The sequence below is a fragment of the Osmia lignaria genome, unplaced genomic scaffold, assembly GCF_051020975.1.
Source record: "Osmia lignaria lignaria isolate PbOS001 unplaced genomic scaffold, iyOsmLign1 scaffold0003, whole genome shotgun sequence".
Taxonomy (NCBI): domain Eukaryota; kingdom Metazoa; phylum Arthropoda; class Insecta; order Hymenoptera; family Megachilidae; genus Osmia; species Osmia lignaria.
The window spans coordinates 6,279,826-6,300,199 of NW_027478160.1; positions in this window are offsets into that span (position 1 = coordinate 6,279,826).

Here is a 20,374-nt window from a genome sequence, read left to right on the forward strand (position 1 = left end):
AGTTCCGAAGCCGCACCAACATAATAGAGATACAGAAACACCGTGGCCGCTTTCTTTGAGATAACTCTGCACTATTGCGAGCTGCAAATGCCACTTCCAGCTTAGCTGTGCAGAAGAAGAACAACAAAAAGAAGAAATATCTCGAAATATGTCCGTCAGGCCCCTTCCCTTGAGATAAATCTGCAAATATCTCGGAAACGAAGCGAGCTGCCGCAAAATGTTAAGAGACCTTTTTTGTAGGAAATTAGGATTCCTACTTTTTATGTTCTATGATATTTTTTGAACAGATGCGTAGTTCTCGAGATATATCAAGATATTTAAAAGTTCCGAAGCCGCACCAACATAATAGAGATACAGAAACACCGTGGCCCCTTTCTTTGAGATAACTCTGCACTATTGCGAGCTGCAAATGCCACTTCCAGCTTAGCTGTGCAGAAGAAGAACAACAAGAAGAAGAAATATCTCGAAATATGTCCGTCAGGCCCCGTCCCTTGAGATAAATCTGCAAATATCTCGGAAACGATGCGAGCTATGGCAAAATGTTAAGAGACCTTATTTGTAGAGAATTAAGTTTCCTACTTTTTATGTTCTATGGTATTTTTTGATCAGATGCGTAGTTCTCGAGATATATCAAGATATTTAAAAGTTCCGAAGCCGCACCAACATAATAGAGATACAGAAACACCGTGGCCCCTTTCTTTGAGATAACTCTGCACTATTGCGAGCTGCAAATGCCACTTCCAGCTTAGCTGTGAAGAAGAAGAACAACAAGAAGAAGAAATATCTCGAAATATGTCCGTCAGGCCCCTTCCCTTGAGATAAATCTGCAAATATCTCGGAAACGAAGCGAGCTATGGCAAAATGTTAAGAGACCTTTTTTGTAGAGAATTATGTTTCCTACAATTTACGTTCTCTGATATTTTTTGATCAGAAGCGTAGTTTTCGAGATATATCGAGATATTTAAAAGTTCCGAAGCCGCACCAACATAATAGAGATACAGAAACACCGTGGCCCCTTTCTTTGAGATAACTCTGCACTATTGCGAGCTGCAAATGCCACTTCCAGCTTAGCTGTGCAGAAGAAGAACAACAAGAAGAAGAAATATCTCGAAATATGTCCGTCAGGCACCTTCCCTTGAGATAAATCTGCAAATATCTCGGAAACGAAGCGAGCTATGGCAAAATGTTAAGAGACCTTTTTTGTAGAGAATTATGTTTCCTACAATTTACGTTCTCTGATATTTTTTGATCAGAAGCGTAGTTTTCGAGATATATCGAGATATTTAAAAGTTCCGAAGCCGCACCAACATAATAGAGATACAGAAACACCGTGGCCCCTTTCTTTGAGATAACTCTGCACTATTGCGACCTGCAAATGCCACTTCCAGCTTAGCTGTGCAGAAGAGGAACAACAAGAAGAAGAAATATCTCGGAATATGTCCGTCAGGCCCCTTCCCTTGAGATAAATCTGCAAATATCTCGGAAACGATGCCAGCTATGAGAAAATGTTAAGAGACCTTTTTTGTAGAGAATTAAGTTTCCTACTTTTTATGTTCTATGGTATTTTTTGATCAGATGCGTAGTTCTCGAGATATATCAAGATATTTAAAAGTTCCGAAGCCGCACCAACATAATAGAGATACAGAAACACCGTGGCCCCTTACTTTGAGATAACTCTGCACTATTGCGAGCTGTAAATGCCACTTCCAGCTTAGCTGTGCAGAAGAAGAACAACAAGAAGAAGAAATATCTCGAAATATGTCCGTCAGGCCCCTGCCCTTGAGATATATCTGCAAATATCTCGGAAACGAAGCGAGCTATGGTAAAATGTTAAGAGACCTTTTTTGTAGAGAATTATGTTTCCTACAATTTATGTTCTATGATATTTTTTGATCAGAAGCGTAGTTTTCGAGATATATCGAGATATTTAAAGGTTCCGAAGCCGCACCAACATAATAGAGATACAGAAACACCGTGGCCCCTTTCTTTGAGATAACTCTGCACTAGTGCGAGCCGCAAATGACACTTCCAGCTTAGCTGTGCAGAAGAAGAACAACAAGAAGAAGAAATATCTCGAAATATGTCCGTCAGGCACCTTCCCTTGAGATAAATCTGCAAATATCTCGGAAACGAAGCGAGCTATGGCAAAATGTTAAGAGACCTTTTTTGTAGAGAATTATGTTTCCTACAATTTACGTTCTCTGATATTTTTTGATCAGAAGCGTAGTTTTCGAGATATATCGAGATATTTAAAAGTTCCGAAGCCGCACCAACATAATAGAGATACAGAAACACCGTGGCCCCTTTCTTTGAGATAACTCTGCACTATTGCGACCTGCAAATGCCACTTCCAGCTTAGCTGTGCAGAAGAGGAACAACAAGAAGAAGAAATATCTCGGAATATGTCCGTCAGGCCCCTTCCCTTGAGATAAATCTGCAAATATCTCGGAAACGAAGCGAGCTATGGCAAAATGTTAAGAGACCTTTTTTGTAGAGAATTAGGTTTCCTACTTTTTATGTTCTATGATATTTTTTGATCAGATGCGTAGTTCTCGAGATATATCAAGATATTTAAAAGTTCCGAAGCCGCACCAACATAATAGAGATACAGAAACACCGTGGCTCCTTTCTTTGAGCTAACTCTGCACTAGTGCGAGCCGCAAATGCCACTTCCAGCTTAGCTGTGCAGAAGAAGAACAACAAGAAGAAGAAATATCTCGAAATATGTCCGTCAGGCCCCTTCCCTTGAGATAAATCTGCAAATATCTCGGAAACGAAGCGAGCTATGGCAAAATGTTAAGAGACCTTATTTGTAGAGAATTAAGTTTCCTACTTTTTATGTTCTATGGTATTTTTTGGTCAGATGCGTAGTTCTCGAGATATATCAAGATATTTAAAAGTTCCGAAGCCGCACCAACATAATAGAGATACAGAAACACCGTGGCCCCTTTCTTTGAGATAACTCTGCAATATTGCGAGCTGCAAATGCCACTTCCAGCTTAGCTGTGAAGAAGAAGAACAACAAGAAGAAGAAATATCTCGAAATATGTCCGTCAGGCCCCTTCCCTTGAGATAAATCTGCAAATATCTCGGAAACGAAGCGAGGTAGGCAAAATGTTAAGAGACCTTTTTTGTAGAGAATTATGTTTCCTACAATTTACGTTCTCTGATATTTTTTGATCAGAAGCGTAGTTTTCGAGATATATCGAGATATTTAAAAGTTCCGAAGCCGCACCAACATAATAGAGATACAGAAACACCGTGGCCCCTTTCTTTGAGATAACTCTGCACTATTGCGAGGTGCAAATGCCACTTCCAGCTTAGCTGTGCAGAAGAAGAACAACAAGAAGAAGAAATATCTCGAAATATGTCCGTCAGGCCCCTTCCCTTGATATAAATCTGCAAATATCTCGGAAACGAAGCGACCTATGGCAAAATGTTAAGAGACCTTTTTTGTAGAGAATTATGTTTCCTACAATTTATGTTCTATGATATTTTTTGATCAGATGCGTAGTTTTCGAGATATATCGAGATATTTAAAAGATCCGAAGCCGCACCAACATAATAGAGATACAGAAACACCGTGGCCCCTTTCTTTGGTATAACTCTGCACTAGTGCGAGCCGCAAATGCTGCTTCCAGCTTAGCTGTGCAGAAGAAGAACAACAAGAAGAAGAAATATCTCGAAATATGTCCGTCAGGCCCCTTCCCTCGAGATAAATCTGCAAATATCTCGGAAACGAAGCGAGCTATGGCAAAATGTTAAGAGATCTTTTTTGTAGAGAATTAAGTTTCCTACTTTCTATGTTCTATGATATTTTTTGATCGGATGCGTAGTTCTCGAGATATATCAAGATATTTAAAAGTTCCGAAGCCGCACCAACATAGTAGAGATACAGAAACACCGTGGCCCCTTTCTTTGAGATAACTCTGCACTATTGCGAGCTGCAAATGCCACTTCCAGCTTAGCTGTGCAGAAGAAGAACAACAAAAAGAAGAAATATCTCGAAATATGTCCGTCAGGCCCCTTCCCTTGAGATAAATCTGCAAATATCTCGGAAACGAAGCGAGCTACCGCAAAATGTTAAGAGACCTTTTTTGTAGAAAATTAGGATTCCTACTTTTTATGTTCTATGATATTTTTTGAACAGATGCGTAGTTCTCGAGAAATATCAAGATATTTAAAAGTTCCGAAGCCGCACCAACATAATAGAGATACAGAAACACCGTGGCCCCTTTCTTTGAGATGACTCTGCACTATTGCGAGCTGGAAATGCCACTTCCAGTTTAGCTGTGCAGAAGAAGAACAACAAGAAGAAATATCTCGAAATATGTCCGTTAGGCCCCTTCCCTTGAGATAAATCTGCAAATATCTCGGAAACGAAGCGAGCTATGGCAAAATGTTAAGAGACCTTTTTTGTAGAGAATTAAGTTTCCTACTTTTTATGTTCTATGATATTTTTTGATCAGATGCGTAGTTCTCGAGATATATCAAGATATTTAAAAGTTCCGAAGCCGCACCAACATAATAGAGATACAGAAACACCGTGGCCCCTTTCTTTGAGATAACTCTGCACTATTGCGAGCTGCAAATGCCACTTCCAGCTTAGCTGTGCAGAAGAAGAACAACAAGAAGAAGAAATATCTCGAAATATGTCCGTCAGGCCCCTTCCCTTGAGATAAATCTGCAAATATCTCGGAAACGAAGAGAGCTATGGCAAAATGTTAAGAGACCTTTTTTGTAGAGAATTAAGTTTCCTACTTTTCATGTTCTATGATATTTTTTGATCAGATGCGTAGTTCTCGAGATATATCAAGATATTTAAAAGTTCCGAAGCCGCACCAACATAATAGAGATACAGAAACACCGTGGCCCCTTTCTTTGAGATAACTCTGCACTATTGCGAGCTGCAAATGCCACTTCCAGCTTAGCTGTGCAGAAGAAGAACAACAAGAAGAAGAAATATCTCGAAATATGTCCGTCAGGCCCCTTCCCTTGAGATAAATCTGCAAATATCTCGGAAACGAAGCGAGCTATGGCAAAATGTTAAGAGACCTTTTTTGTAGAGAATTAAGTTTCCTACTTTTTATGTTCTATGATATTTTTTGATCCGATGCGTAGTTCTCGAGATATAGCAAGATATTTAAAAGTTCCGAAGCCGCACCAACATAATAGAGATACAGAAACACCGTGGCCCCTTTCTTTGAGATAACTCTGCACTATTGCGAGCTGCAAATGCCACTTCCAGCTTAGCTGTGCAGAAGAAGAACAACAAGAAGAAGAAATATCTCGAAATATGTCCGTCAGGCCCCTTCCCTTGAGATAAATCTGCAAATATCTCGGAAACGAAGCGAGCTATGGCAAAATGTTAAGAGACCTTTTTTGTAGAGAATTAAGTTTCCTAGTTTTTATGTTCTATGATATTTTTTGATCAGATGCGTAATTCTCGAGATATATCAAGATATTTAAAAGCTCCGAAGCTGCACCAACATAATAGAGGTACAGAAACACCGTGGCCCCTTTCTTTGAGATAACTCTGCACTATTGCGAGCTGCAAATGCCACTTCCAGCTTAGCTGTGCAGAAGAAGAACAACAAGAATAAGAAATATTTCGAAATATGTCCGTCAGGCCCCTTCCCTTGAGATAAATTTGCAAATATCTCGGAAACGAAGCGAGCTACGGCAAAATGTTAAGAGACCTTTTTTGTAGAAAATTAGGTTTCCTACTTTTTATGTTCTATGATATTTTTTGCTCAGATGCGTAGTTCTCGAGATATATCAAGATATTTAAAAGTTCCGAAGCCGCACCAACATAATAGAGATACAGAAACACCGTGGCCCCTTTCTTTGCGATAACTCTGCACTATTGCGAGCAGCAAATGCCACTTCCAGCTTAGCTGTGCAGAAGAAGAACAACAAGAAGAAGAAATATCTCGAAATATGTCCGTCAGGCCCCTTCCCTTGAGATAAATCTGTAAATATCTCGGAAACGAAGCGAGCTATGGCAAAATGTTAAGAGACCTTTTTTGTAGAGAATTAAGTTTCCTACTTTTTATGTTCTATGATATTTTTCGATCAGAGGCGTAGTTCTCGAGATATATCAAGATATTTAAAAGTTCCGAAGCCGCACCAACATAATAGAGATACAGAAACACCGTGGCCCCTCTCTTTGAGATAACTCTGCACGATTGCGAGCTGGAAATGCCACTTCCAGTTTAGCTGTGCAGAAGAAGAACAACAAGAGGAAGAAATATCTCGAAATATGTCCGTCAGGACCCTTCCCTTGAGATAAATCTGCAAATATCTCGGAAACGAAGCGAGCTATTGCAAAAGGTTAAGAGACCTTTTTTGTAGAGAATTAAGTTTCCTACTTTTTATGTTCTATGATATTTTTTGATCAGATGCGTAGTTCTCGAGATATATCAAGATATTTAAAAGCTCCGAAGCTGCACCAACATAATAGAGGTACAGAAACACCGTGGCCCCTTTCTTTGAGATAACTCTGCACTATTGCGAGCTGCAAATGCCACTTCCAGCTTAGCTGTGCAGAAGAAGAACAACAAGAATAAGAAATATTTCGAAATATGTCCGTCAGGCCCCTTCCCTTGAGATAAATCTGCAAATATCTCGGAAACGAAGCGAGCTACGGCAAAATGTTAAGCGACCTTTTTTGTAGAAAATTAGGTTTCCTACTTTTTATGTTCTATGATATTTTTTGATCAGATGCGTAGTTCTCGAGATATATCAAGATATTTAAAAGTTCCGAAGCCGCACCAACATAATAGAGATACAGAAACACCGTGGCCCCTTTCTTTGAGATAACTCTGCACTATTGCGAGCTGCAAATGCCACTTCCAGCTTAGCTGTGCAGAAGAAGAACAACAAGAAGAAGAAATATCTGGAAATATGTCCGTCAGGCCCTTACCCTTGAGATAAATCTGCAAATATCTCGGAAACCAAGCGAGCTACGGCAAAATGTTAAGAGACCTTTTTTGTAGAAAATTAGGTTTCCTACTTTTTATGTTCTATGATATTTTTTGGTCAGATGCGTAGTTCTCGAGATATATCAAGATATTTAAAAGTTCCGAAGCCGCACCAACATAATAGAGATACAGAAACACCGTGGCCCCTTTCTTTGCGATAACTCTGCACTATTGCGAGCAGCAAATGCCACTTCCAGCTTAGCTGTGCAGAAGAAGAACAACAAGAAGAAGAAATATCTCGAAATATGTCCGTCAGGCCCCTTCCCTTGAGATAAATCTGTAAATATCTCGGAAACGAAGCGAGCTATGGCAAAATGTTAAGAGACCTTTTTTGTAGAGAATTAAGTTTCCTACTTTTTATGTTCTATGATATTTTTTGATCAGATGCGTAGTTCTCGAGATATATCAAGATATTTAAAAGTTCCGAAGCCGCACCAACATAATAGAGATACAGAAACACCGTGGCCCCTTTCTTTGAGATAACTCTGCACTATTGCGAGCTGCAAATGCCACTTCCAGCTTAGCTGTGCAGAAGAAGAACAACAAGAAGAAGAAATATCTGGAAATATGTCCGTCAGGCCCTTACCCTTGAGATAAATCTGCAAATATCTCGGAAACCAAGCGAGCTATGGCAAAATGTTAAGAGACCTTATTTGTAGAGAATTAAGTTTCCTACTTTTTATGTTCTACGATATTTTTTGATCAGATGCGTAGTTCTCGAGATATATCAAGATATTTAAAAGTTCCGAAGCCGCACCAACATAATAGAGATACAGAAACACCATGGCCCCTTTCTTTGAGATAACTCTGCACTACTGCGAGCTGCAAATGCCACTTCCAGCTTAGCTGTGCAGGAGAAGAACAACAAGAAGAAGAAATATCTCGAAATATGTCCGTCAGGCCCCTTCCCTTGAGATAAATCTGCAAATATCTCGGAAACGAAGCGAGCTATGGCAAAATGTTAAGAGACCTTTTTTGTAGAGAATTAAGTTTCCTACTTTTTATGTTCTATGATATTTTTTGATCAGATGCGTAGTTCTCGAGATATATCCAGATATTTAAAAGTTCCGAAGCCGCACCAACATAATAGAGATACAGAAACACCGTGGCCCCTTTCTTTGAGATAACTCTGCACTATTGCGAGCTGCAAATGCCACTTCCAGCTTAGCTGTGCAGAAGAAGAACAACAAGAAGAAGAAATATCTGGAAATATGTCCGTCAGGCCCTTACCCTTGAGATAAATCTGCAAATATCTCGGAAACCAAGCGAGCTATGGCAAAATGTTAAGAGACCTTATTTGTAGAGAATTAAGTTTCCTACTTTTCATGTTCTACGATATTTTTTGATCAGATGCGTAGTTCTCGAGATATATCAAGATATTTAAAAGTTCCGAAGCCGCACCAACATAATAGAGATACAGAAACACCATGGCCCCTTTCTTTGAGATAACTCTGCACTACTGCGAGCTGCAAATGCCACTTCCAGCTTAGCTGTGCAGGAGAAGAACAACAAGAAGAAGAAATATCTCGAAATATGTCCGTCAGGCCCCTTCCCTTGAGATAAATCTGCAAATATCTCGGAAACGAAGCGAGCTATGGCAAAATGTTAAGAGACCTTTTTTGTAGAGAATTAAGTTTCCTACTTTTTATGTTCTATGATATTTTTTGATCAGATGCGTAGTTCTCGAGATATATCCAGATATTTAAAAGTTCCGAAGCGGCACCAACATAATAGAGATACAGAAACACCGTGGCCCCTTTCTTTGAGGTAACTCTGCACTATTGCGAGCTGCAAATGCCACTTCCAGCTTAGCTGTGCAGAAGAAGAACAACAAGAAGAAGAAATATCTCGAAATATGTCCCTCAGGCCCCTTCCCTTGAGATAAATCTGCAAATAGCTCGGAAACCAAGTGAGCTATGGCAAAATGTTAAGAGACCTTATTTGTAGAGAATTAAGTTTCCTACTTTTTATGTTCTACGATATTTTTTGATCAGATGCGTAGTTCTCGAGATATATCAAGATATTTAAAAGTTCCCAAGCCGCACCAACATAATAGAGATACAGAAACACCGTGGCCCCTTTCTTTGAGATAACTCTGCTCTATTGCGAGCTGCAAATGCCACTTCCAGCTTAGCTGTGCAGAAGAAGAACAACAAGAAGAAGAAATATCTGGAAATATGTCCGTCAGGCCCTTACCCTTGAGATAAATCTGCAAATATCTCGGAAACCAAGCGAGCTATGGCAAAATGTTAAGAGACCTTATTTGTAGAGAATTAAGTTTCCTACTTTTTATGTTCTACGATATTTTTTGATCAGATGCGTAGTTCTCGAGATATATCAAGATATTTAAAAGTTCCGAAGCCGCACCAACATAATAGAGATACAGAAACACCATGGCCCCTTTCTTTGAGATAACTCTGCACTACTGCGAGCTGCAAATGCCACTTCCAGCTTAGCTGTGCAGGAGAAGAACAACAAGAAGAAGAAATATCTCGAAATATGTCCGTCAGGCCCCTTCCCTTGAGATAAATCTGCAAATATCTCGGAAACCAAGCGAGCTATGGCAAAATGTTAAGAGACCTTATTTGTAGAGAATTAAGTTTCCTACTTTTTATGTTCTACGATATTTTTTGATCAGATGCGTAGTTCTCGAGATATATCAAGATATTTAAAAGTTCCCAAGCCGCACCAACATAATAGAGATACAGAAACACCGTGGCCCCTTTCTTTGAGATAACTCTGCACTATTGCGAGCTGCAAATGCCACTTCCAGCTTAGCTGTGCAGAAGAAGAACAACAAGAACAAGAAATATCTCGAAATATGTCCGTCAGGCCCCTTCCCTTGAGATAAATCTGCAAATATCTCGGAAACGAAGCGAGCTATGGCAAAATGTTAAGAGACCTTTTTTGTAGAGAATTATGTTTCCTACAATTTACGTTCTCTGATATTTTTTGATCAGAAGCGTAGTTTTCGAGATATATCGAGATATTTAAAAGTTCCGAAGCCGCACCAACATAATAGAGATACAGAAACACCGTGGCCCCTTTCTTTGAGATAACTCTGCACTATTGCGACCTGCAAATGCCACTTCCAGCTTAGCTGTGCAGAAGAGGAACAACAAGAAGAAGAAATATCTCGGAATATGTCGTCAGGCCCCTTCCCTTGAGCTAAATCTGCAAATATCTCGGAAACGATGCCAGCTATGGGAAAATGTTAAGAGACCTTTTTTGTAGAGAATTAAGTTTCCTACTTTCTATGTTCTATGATATTTTTTGATCAGATGCGTAGTTTTCGAGATATATCGAGATATTTAAAAGTTCCGAAGCCGCACCAACATAATAGAGATACAGAAACATCGTGGCCCCTTTCTTTGGGATAACTCTGCACTATTGCGAGCTGGAAATGCCACTTCCAATTTAGCTGTGCAGAAGAAGGACAACAAGAAGAAGAAATATCTCGAAATATGTCCGTCAGGACCCTTCCCTTGAGATAAATCTGCAAATATCTCGGAAACGAAGCGAGCTACGGCAAAATGTTAAGAGACCTTTTTTGTAGAAAATTAGGATTCCTACTTTTTATGTTCTATGATATTTTTTGAACAGATGCGTAGTTCTCGAGATATATCATGATATTTAAAAGTTCCGAAGCCGCACCAACATAATAGAGATACAGAAACACCGTGGCCCCTTTCTTTGAGATAACTCTGCACTATTGCGCGCTGCAAATGGCACTTCCAGCTTAGCTGTGCAGAAGAAGAACAACAAGAAGAAGAAATATCTCGAAATATGTCCGTCAGGCCCCTTCCCTTGAGATAAATTTGCAAATATCTCGGAAACGAAGCGAGCTACGGCAAAATGTTAAGAGACCTTTTTTGTAGAAAATTAGGATTCCTACTTTTTATGTTCTATGATATTTTTTGAACAGATGCGTAGTTCTCGAGATATATCAAGATATTTAAAAGTTCCGAAGCCGCACCAACATAATAGAGATACAGAAACACCGTGGCCCCTTTCTTTGAGATAACTCTGCACTATTGCGCGCTGCAAATGGCACTTCCAGCTTAGCTGTGCAGAAGAAGAACAACAAGAAGAAGAAATATCTCGAAATATGTCCCTCAGGCCCCTTCCCTTGAGATAAATCTGCAAATATCTCGGAAACCAAGCGAGCTATGGCAAAATGTTAAGAGACCTTATTTGTAGAGAATTAAGTTTCCTACTTTTTATGTTCTACGATATTTTTTGATCAGATGCGTAGTTCTCGAGATATATCAAGATATTTAAAAGTTCCGAAGCCGCACCAACATAATAGAGATACAGAAACACCGTGGCCCCTTTCTTTGAGATAACTCTGCACTATTGCGAGCTGCAAATGCCACTTCCAGCTTAGCTGTGCAGAAGAAGAACAACAAGAAGAAGAAATATCTCGAAATATGTCCGTCAGGCCCCTTCCCTTGAGATAAATCTGCAAATATCTCGGAAACGAAGCGAGCTATGGCAAAATCTTAAGAGACCTTTTTTGTAGAGAATTATGTTTCCTACAATTTACGTTCTCTGATATTTTTTGATCAGAAGCGTAGTTTTCGAGATATATCGAGATATTTAAAAGTTCCGAAGCCGCACCAACATAATAGAGATACAGAAACACCGTGGCCCCTTTCTGTGAGATAACTCTGCACTATTGCGAGCTGCAAATGCCACTTCCAGCTTAGCTGTGCAGAAGAAGAACAACAAGAAGAAGAAATATCTGGAAATATGTCCGTCAGGCCCCTTCCCTTGAGATAAATCTGCAAATATCTCGGAAACGAAGTGAGCTACGGCAAAATGTTAAGAGACCTTTTTTGTAGAAAATTAGGATTCCTACTTTTTATGTTCTATGATATTTTTTGAACAGATGCGTAGTTCTCGAGATATATCAAGATATTTAAAAGTTCCGAAGCCGCACCAACATAATAGAGATACAGAAACACCGTGGCCCCTTTCTTTGAGATAACTCTGCACTATTGCGCGCTGCAAATGGCACTTCCAGCTTAGCTGTGCAGAAGAAGAACAACAAGAAGAAGAAATATCTCGAAATATGTCCGTCAGGCCCCTTCCCTTGAGATAAATCTGCAAATATCTCGGAAACGAAGCGAGCTATGGCAAAATGTTAAGAGACCTTTTTTGTAGAGAATTAAGTTTCCTACTTTTTACGTTCTATGATATTTTTTGATCACATGCGTAGTTCTCGAGATATATCAAGATATTTAAAAGTTCCGAAGCCGCACCAACATAATAGAGATACAGAAACACCGTGGCCCCTTTCTTTGAGATAACTCTGCACTACTGCGAGCTGCAAATGCCACTTCCAGCTTAGCTGTGCAGAAGAAGAACAACAAGAAGAAGAAATATCTCGAAATATGTCCGTCAGGCCCCTTCCCTTGGGATAAATCTGCAAATATCTCGGAAACGAAGCGAGCTATGGCAAAATGTTAAGAGACCTTTTTTGTAGAGAATTAAGTTTCCTACTTTTTATGTTGTATGATATTTTTTGATCAGATGCGTAGTTCTCGAGATATATCCAGATATTTAAAAGTTCCGAAGCGGCACCAACATAATAGAGATACAGAAACACCGTGGCCCCTTTCTTTGAGGTAACTCTGCACTATTGCGAGCTGCAAATGCCACTTCCAGCTTAGCTGTGCAGAAGAAGAACAACAAGAAGAAGAAATATCTCGAAATATGTCCGTCAGGCCCCTTCCCTTGAGATATATCTGCAAATATCTCGGAAACGAAGCGAGCTATGGCAAAATCTTAAGAGACCTTTTTTGTAGAGAATTATGTTTCCTACAATTTACGTTCTCTGATATTTTTTGATCAGAAGCGTAGTTTTCGAGATATATCGAGATATTTAAAAGTTCCGAAGCCGCACCAACATAATAGAGATACAGAAACATCGTGGCCCCTTTCTTTGGGATAACTCTGCACTATTGCGAGCTGGAAATGCCACTTCCAGTTTAGCTGTGCAGAAGAAGAACAACAAGAAGAAGAAATATCTCGAAATATGTCCGTCAGGACCCTTCCCTTGAGATAAATCTGCAAATATCTCGGAAACGAAGCGAGCTATTGCAAAACGTTAAGAGACCTTTTTTGTAGAGAATTAAGTTTCCTACTTTTTATGTTCTATGATATTTTTTGATCAGATGCGTAGTTCTCGAGATATATCAAGATATTTAAAAGTTCCGAAGCCGCACCAACATAATAGAGATACAGAAACACCGTGGCCCCTTTCTTTGAGATAACTCTGCACTATTGCGAGCTGCAAATGCCACTTCCAGCTTAGCTGTGCAGAAGAAGAACAACAAGAAGAAGAAATATCTGGAAATATGTCCGTCAGGCCCCTTCCCTTGAGATAAATCTGCAAATATCTCGGAAACGAAGCGAGCTACGGCAAAATGTTGAGAGACCTTTTTTGTAGAAAATTAGGATTCCTACTTTTTATGTTCTATGATATTTTTTGATCAGATGCGTAGTTCTCGAGATATATCAAGATATTTAAAAGTTCCGAAGCCGCACCAACATAATAGAGATACAGAAACACCGTGGCCCCTTTCTTTGAGATAACTCTGCACTATTGCGAGCTGCAAATGCCACTTCCAGCTTAGCTGTGCAGAAGAAGAACAACAAGAAGAAGAAATATCACGAAATATGTCCGTCAGGCCCCTTCCCTTGAGATAAATCTGCAAATATCTCGGAAACGAAGCGAGCTATGGCAAAATGTTAAGAGACCTTATTTGTAGAGAATTAAGTTTCCTACTTTTTATGTTCTACGATATTTTTTGATCAGATGCGTAGTTCTCGAGATATATCAAGATATTTAAAAGTTCCGAAGCCGCACCAACATAATAGAGATACAGAAACACCGTGGCCCCTTTCTTTGAGATAACTCTGCACTATTGCGAGCTGCAAATGCCACTTCCAGCTTAGCTGTGCAGAAGAAGAACAACAAGAAGAAGAAATATCTCGAAATATGTCCGTCAGGCCCCTTCCCTTGAGATAAATCTGCAAATATCTCGGAAACGAAGCGAGCTACGGCAAAATGTTAAGAGACCTTTTTTGTAGAAAATTAGGTTTCCTACTTTTTATGTTCTAGGATATTTTTTGATCAGATGCGTAGTTCTCGAGATATATCAAGATATTTAAAAGTTCCGAAGCCGCACCAACATAATAGAGATACAGAAACACCGTGGCCCCTTTCTTTGCGATCACTCTGCACTATTGCGAGCTGCAAATGCCACTTCCAGCTTAGCTGTGCAGAAGAAGAACAACAAGAAGAAGAAATATCTCGAAATATGTCCGTCAGGCCCCTTCCCTTGAGATAAATCTGCAAATACCTCGGAAACCAAGCGAGCTATGGCAAAATGTTAAGAGACCTTTTTTGTAGAGAATTAAGTTTCCTACTTTTTATGTTCTATGATATTTTTCGATCAGAGGCGTAGTTCTCGAGATATATCAAGATATTTAAAAGTTCCGAAGCCGCACCAACATAATAGAGATACAGAAACACCGTGGCCCCTTTCTTTGAGATAACTCTGCACGATTGCGAGCTGGAAATGCCACTTCCAGTTTAGCTGTGCAGAAGAAGAACAACAAGAAGAAGAAATATCTCGAAACATGTCCATCAGGACCCTTCCCTTGAGATAAATCTGCAAATATCTCGGAAACGAAGCGAGCTATGGCAAAATGTTAAGAGACCTTTTTTGTAGAGAATTATGTTCCCTACAATTTATGTTCTATGATATTTTTTGATCAGATGCGTAGTTCTCGAGATATATCAAGATATTTAAAAGTTCCGAAGCCGCACCAACATAATAGAGATACAGAAACACCGTGGCCCCTTTCTTTGAGATAACTCTGCACTATTGCGAGCTGCAAATGCCACTTCCAGCTTAGCTGTGCAGAAGAAGAACAACAAGAAGAAGAAATATCACGAAATATGTCCGTTAGGCCCCTTCCCTTGAGATAAATCTGCAAATATCTCGGAAACGAAGCGAGCTATGGCAAAATGTTAAGAGACCTTATTTGTAGAGAATTAAGTTTCCTACTTTTTATGTTCTACGATATTTTTTGATCAGATGCGTAGTTCTCGAGATATATCAAGATATTTAAAAGTTCCGAAGCCGCACCAACATAATAGAGATACAGAAACACCGTGGCCCCTTTCTTTGAGATAACTCTGCACTATTGCGAGCTGCAAATGCCACTTCCAGCTTAGCTGTGCAGAAGAAGAACAACAAGAAGAAGGAATATCTCGAAATATGTCCGTCAGGCCCCTTCCCTTGAGATAAATCTGCAAATATCTCGGAAACGAAGCGAGCTATGCCAAAATGTTAAGAGAGCTTATTTGTAGACAATTAAGTTTCCTACTTTTTATGTTCTATGATATTTTTTGATCAGATGCGTAGTTCTCGAGATATATCAAGATATTTAAAAGTTCCGAAGCTGCACCAACATAATAGAGGTGCAGAAACACCGTGGCCTCTTTCTTTGAGATAACTCTGCACTATTGCGAGCTGCAATTGCCACTTCCAGCTTAGCTGTGCAGAAGAGGAACAACAAGAAGAAGAAATATCTCGGAATATGTCCGTCAGGCCCCTTCCCTTGAGATAAATCTGCAAATATCTCGGAAACGACGCCAGCTATGGGAAAATGTTAAGAAACCTTTTTTGTAGAGAATTAAGTTTCCTACTTTTTATCTTCTATGATATTTTTTGATCAGATGCGTAGTTCTCGAGATATATCAAGATATTTAAAAGTTCCGAAGCCGCACCAACATAATAGAGATACAGAAACACCGTGGCCCCTTTCTTTGAGATAACTCTGCACTATTGCGAGCTGTAAATGCCACTTCCAGCTTAGCTGTGCAGAAGAAGAACAACAAGAAGAAGAAATATCTCGAAATATGTCCGTCAGGCCCCTTCCCTTGAGATATATCTGCAAATATCTCGGAAACAAAGCGAGCTATGGCAAAATGTTAAGAGACCTTTTTTGTAGAGAATTATGCTTCCTACAATTTATGTTCTATGATATTTTTTGATCAGAAGCGTAGTTTTCGAGATATATCGAGATATTTAAAAGTTCCGAAGCCGCACCAACATAATAGAGATACAGAAACACCGTGGCCCCTTTCTTTCAGATAACTATGCACTATTGCGAGCTGCAAATGCCACTTCCAGCTTAGCTGTGCAGAAGAAGAACAACAAGAAGAAGAAATATCTCGAAATATGTCCGTCAGGCCCCTTACCTTGAGATAAATCTGCAAATATCTCGGAAACGAAGCGAGCTATGGCAAAATGTTAAGAGACCTTTTTTGTAGAGAATTAAGTTTCCTACTTTTTATCTTCTATGATATTTTCTGACCAGATTCGTAGTTCTCGAGATATATCAAGATATTTAAAAGTTCCGAAGCCGCACCAACATAATAGAGATACAGAAACACCGTGGCCCCTCTCTTTGAGATAACTCTGCACAATTGCGAGCTGCAAATGCCACTTCCAGCTTAGCTGTGCAGAAGAAGAACAACAAGAAGAAGAAATATCTCGAAATATGTCCGTCAGGCCCCTGCCCTTGAGATAAATCGGCAAGTATCTCGGAAACGAAGCGAGCTATGGCTAAATGTTAAGAGACCGTTTTTGTAGAGAATTATGTTTCCTACAATTTATGTTCTATGATATTTTTTGATCAGATGCGTAGTTCTCGAGATATATCAAGATATTTAAAAGTTCCGAAGCCGCACCAACATAATAGAGATACAGAAACACCGTGGCCCCTTTCTTTGAGATAACTCTGCACTATTGCGAGCTGTAAATGCCACTTCCAGCTTAGCTGTGCAGAGGAAGAACAACAAGAAGAAGAAATATCTCGAAATATGTCCGTCAGGCCAGTTCCTTTGAGCTGAATCTGCAAGTATCTCGGAAACGAAGCGAGCTATGGCAAAACGTTAAGAGACGTTTTTTGTAGACAATTATGTTTCCTACAATTTATGTTCTATGATATTTTTTGATCAGATGCGTAGTTCTCGAGATATATCAAGATATTTAAAAGTTCCGAAGCCGCACCAACATAATAGAGATACAGAAACACCGTGGCCCCTCTCTTTGAGATAACTCTGCACTATTGCGAGCTGCAAATGCCACTTCCAGCTTAGCTGTGCAGAGGAAGAACAACAAGAAGAAGGAATATCTCGAAATATGTCCGTCAGGCCAGTTCCTTTGAGCTGAATCTGCAAATATTTCGGAAACGAAGCGAGCTATGGCAAAATGTTCAGAGACGTTTTTTGTAGAGAATTATGTTTCCTACAATTTATGTTCTATGATATTTTTTGATCAGAAGCGTAGTTTTCGAGATATATCGAGATATTTAAAAGTTCCGAAACCGCACCAACATAATAGAGATACAGAAACACCGTGGCCCCTTTCTTTGAGATAACTCTGCACTAGTGCGAGCCGCAAATGCCACTTCCAGCTTAGCTGTGCAGAACAAGAACAACAAGAAGAAGAAATATCTCGAAATATGTCCGTCAGGCACCTTCCCTTGAGATAAATCTGCAAATATCTCGGAAACGAAGCGAGCTATTGCAAAATGTTAAGAGACCTTTTTTGTAGAGAATTGAGTTTCCTACTTTTTATGTTCTATGATATTTTTTGATCAGATGCGTAGTTCTCGAGATATATCAAGATATTTAAAAGTTCCGAAGCCGCACCAACATAATAGAGATACAGAAACACCGTGGCCCCTTTCTTTCAGATAACTATGCACTATTGCGAGCTGCAAATGCCACTTCCAGCTTAGCTGTGCAGAAGAAGAACAACAAGAAGAAGAAATATCTCGAAATATGTCCGTCAGGCCCCTTCCCTTGAGATAAATCTGCCAATATCTCGGAAACAAAGAGAGCTATGGCAAAATGTTAAGAGACCTTTTTTGTAGAGAATTAGGTTTCCTACTTTTTATGTTCTATGATATTTTTTGAGCAGATGCGTAGTTCTCGAGATATATCAAGATATTTAAAAGTTCCGAAGCCGCACCAACATAATAGAGATACAGAAACACCGTGGCTCCTTTCTTTGAGATAACTCTGCACTATTGCGAGCTGTAAATGCCACTTCCAGTTAAGCTGTGCAGAAGAAGAACAACAAGAAGAAGAAATATCTCGAAATATGTCCGTCAGGCCCCTTCCCTTGAGATATATCTGCAAATATCTCGGAAACGAAGCGAGCTATGGCAAAATGTTAAGAAACCTTTTTTGTAGAGAATTATGTTTCCTACAATTTATGTTCTATGATATTTTTCGATCAGAAGCGTAGTTTTCGAGATATATCGAGATATTTAAAAGTTCCGAAGCCGCACCAACATAATAGAGATACAGAAACACCGTGGCCCCTTTCGTTGAGATAACTCTGCACTAGTGCGAGCCGCAAATGCCACTTCCAGCTTAGCTGTGCAGAAGAAGAACAACAAGAAGAAGAAATATCTCGAAATATGTCCGTCAGGCCCCTTACCTTGAGATAAATCTGCAAATATCTCGGAAACGAAGCGAGCTATGGCAAAATGTTAGGAGACCTTTTTTGTAGAGAATTAACTTTCCTACTTTTTATCTTCTATGATATTTTCTGATCAGATGCGTAGTTCTCGAGATATATCAAGATATTTAAAAGTTCCGAAGCCGCACCAACATAATAGAGATACAGAAACACCGTGGCCCCTTTCTTTGAGATAACTCTGCACTATTGCGAGCTGCAAATGCCACTTTCAGCTTAGCTGTGCAGAAGAAGAACAACAAGAAGAAGAAATATCTCGAAATATGTCCGTCAGGCCCCTTCCCTTGAGATAAATCTGCAAATATCTCGGAAACGAAGCGAGCTATGGCAAAATGTTAAGAGACCTTTTTTGTAGAGAATTATGTTTCCTACAATTTATGTTCTATGATATTTTTTGATCAGAAGCGTAGTTTTCGAGATATATCGAGATATTTAAAAGTTCCGAAGCCGCACCAACATAATAGAGATACAGAAACACCGTGGCCCCTTTCGTTGAGATAACTCTGCACTAGTGCGAGCCGCAAATGCCACTTCCAGCTTAGCTGTGCAGAAGAAGAACAACAAGAAGAAGAAATATCTCGAAATATGTCCGTCAGGCCCCTTCCCTTGAGATAAATCTGCAAATATCTCGGAAAAGAAGCGAGCTATGGCAAAATGTTAAGAGACCTTTTTTGTAGAGAATTAAGTTTCCTACTTTTTATGTTCTATGATATTTTTTGATCAGATGCGTAGTTCTCGAGATATATCAAGATATTCAAAAGTTCCGAAGCCGCACCAACATAATAGAGATACAGAAACACCGTGGCCCCTTTCTTTGAGATAACTCTGCACTATTGCGAGCTGCAAATGCCACTTCCAGCTTAGCTGTGCAGTGGAAGAACAACAAGAAGAAGAAATATCTCGAAATATGTCCGTCAGGCCAGTTCCTTTGAGCTGAATCTGCAAATATCTCGGAAACGAAGCGAGCTATGGCAAAATGTTAAGAGACGTTTTTTGTAGAGAATTATGTTTCCTACAATTTATGTTCTATGATATTTTTTGATCAGAAGCGTAGTTCTCGAGATTTATCAAGATATTTAAAAGTTCCGAAGCCGCACCAACATAATAGGGATACAGAAACACCGTGGCCCCGTTCTTTGAGATAACTCTGCACTAGTGCGAGCCGCAAATGCCACTTCCAGCTTAGCTGTGCAGAACAAGAACAACAAGAAGAAGAAATATCTCGAAATATGTCCGTCAGGCACCTTCCCTTGAGATAAATCTGCAAATATCTCGGAAACGAAGAGAGCTATGGCAAAATGTTAAGAGACCTTTTTTGTAGAGAATTAGGTTTCCTACTTTTTATGTTCTATGATATTTTTTGATCAGATGCGTAGTTTTCGAGATATATCGAGATATTTAAAAGTTCCGAAGCCGCACCAACATAATAGAGATACAGAAACACCGTGGCCCCTTTCTTTGAGATAACTCTGCACTAGTGCGAGCCGCAAATGCCAGTTCCAGCTTAGCTGTGCAGAAGAACAACAAGAAGAAGAAATATCTCGAAATATGTCCGTCAGGCCCCTTCCCTTGAGATAAATCTGCAAATATCTCGGAAACGAAGCGAGCTATGGCAAAATGTTAAGAGACCTTTTTTGTAGAGAATTATGTTTCCTACAATTTATGTTCTATGATATTTTTCGATCAGAAGCGTAGTTTTCGAGATATATCGAGATATTTAAAAGTTCCGAAGCCGCACCAACATAATAGAGATACAGAAACACCGTGGCCCCTTTCGTTGAGATAACTCTGCACTAGTGCGAGCCGCAAATGCCACTT